The sequence below is a fragment of the Apaloderma vittatum genome, unplaced genomic scaffold (assembly GCF_000703405.1).
Source record: "Apaloderma vittatum isolate BGI_N311 unplaced genomic scaffold, ASM70340v1 scaffold15693, whole genome shotgun sequence".
Taxonomy (NCBI): Eukaryota; Metazoa; Chordata; class Aves; order Trogoniformes; family Trogonidae; genus Apaloderma; species Apaloderma vittatum.
In genome coordinates this window covers 19,428-20,058 of record NW_009709931.1, presented here as the reverse complement: position 1 = coordinate 20,058, position 631 = coordinate 19,428, and positions in this window count along the sequence as shown.

Here is a 631-nt window from a genome sequence, read left to right as displayed (position 1 = left end):
CCCGCCCAGCCGGTTCCAAGGATAGGAGCACATGAGCTGGGACAAGCAGTGGGAAAGATTCTGTGCTTTGGGATTTTGTGGATGGAAGCTCTTCTGCCTGAGGCCGGTGTAACCCTAACCTAATTCAAGCTCGCTCATGGCCTGTGTGAAAGCCCCGATCTGTTCCAGCCCTCCGCTGTCTCATACCTTCTTTCTTTCCTCCTTGGCGCCGCTGCTCTCTGGGTGATGTTGCATCACGTCATACTGGTGCCACGTGCCAAAGCAGATGAGGGTGAGCTTAATTCAGGCGGTTGTAACCCTGCTGGAACAGCGTGGCTGGTGGCAGAGAGCACAGCAAGCTGGGGGCACTTGTGAATGAATTCCTGGGGTGTGGAATCCCTCTCCTGTGCCACGGGCATGTTGAACCCGGGATCTTCGTGGTGCAACCAGAGACACTGTGCTGCAGCACCAGGATGAGGGATGGAGATTCTGGGGACACCGTGATGACAGATACGTCGAGGGCCAGACCTCATGCCTGAGGGCGTCTCAGTGCGCAGCCTGGCAAGGTGTTAAAAATTTGATTTCATAGAACCACAGACTGTCAGGGGTTGGAAGGGAGCTCTAGACATCACCCAGTGCCACCCCCTGCCAG